Source organism: Eimeria mitis, genomic scaffold (assembly GCF_000499745.2).
Source record: "Eimeria mitis Houghton genomic scaffold, Emh_scaff3058, whole genome shotgun sequence".
In the NCBI taxonomy this organism is placed as follows: Eukaryota; Apicomplexa; class Conoidasida; order Eucoccidiorida; family Eimeriidae; genus Eimeria; species Eimeria mitis.
This window is the reverse complement of record NW_013571405.1, coordinates 5,606-6,040: the sequence shown is the minus strand read 5'-3', so window position 1 is coordinate 6,040 and position 435 is coordinate 5,606.

The following is a 435-nucleotide window of genomic DNA, read 5'->3' as shown; positions in this document are numbered from 1 at the left end:
TTTTTTTTTTTTTTTTTTTCTGCATGCATGCATGCATGCATGCATGCATCAATGCAAGAAAACCTACCATTTCTTTTCCCTAAAACCATTTATTATTTATTTTATTTATTTTATTTATTTTATTTATTTTATTTTTTTTTTATAGGCTGCAGCACTGGACCCCGATGAAGTTTTTGGTGGTTTAGATGTCGCAGAAGATGTAAAGCAATCGCTTATTCAGGATATTCAACTTCGTCTCGCGCCCCAGGCACTAAAACTAAGGTATTTTATTTATTTATTTTATTTATTTTATTTATTTTATTTATTTTATTTATTTATTTTGTTTGTTTATTTATTTTGTTTATTTAGTTTGTTTATTTTATTCATTTATTTATTTTTATTTATTATTTCAGGCACTAAAACTAAGGTATTTTATTTATTTTTTTATTTATTTTA